Source organism: Fulmarus glacialis, unplaced genomic scaffold (assembly GCF_000690835.1).
Source record: "Fulmarus glacialis isolate BGI_N327 unplaced genomic scaffold, ASM69083v1 scaffold29473, whole genome shotgun sequence".
In the NCBI taxonomy this organism is placed as follows: domain Eukaryota; kingdom Metazoa; phylum Chordata; class Aves; order Procellariiformes; family Procellariidae; genus Fulmarus; species Fulmarus glacialis.
Window position 1 is genome coordinate 503 of NW_009204065.1, and position 340 is coordinate 842.

Consider the following 340-nt stretch of genomic DNA (forward strand, 5'->3'; position numbering starts at 1 on the left):
AAAGCATTTACTCTTCTGTCTGGTTAATCCACTGTTAGGTTCTTAGATTGCACGGACAAATGATTCACCTTTTCCTAGTATTTTGCTTTTTCCTACATATGCAGCATTTAAAAGACAACTTTCCTTCTCAGCTTTGAAGCCTACACTAAAATACATTATGTCCGTTTAGCAAAAGGCAAACGCCATGGCGGGGGGGAGACAACAGACACCTCCCCAAAATGCAGTTTTCTGGAGTCCGGCTCACTACAGCTCGGTGAGAACATGGTTAACGGGCAGCGAGGCCGCCGTCCAGATCCTCGTCTCTGCATTTACTCCTCGTGCAAGCTGGGAGTTACGCACC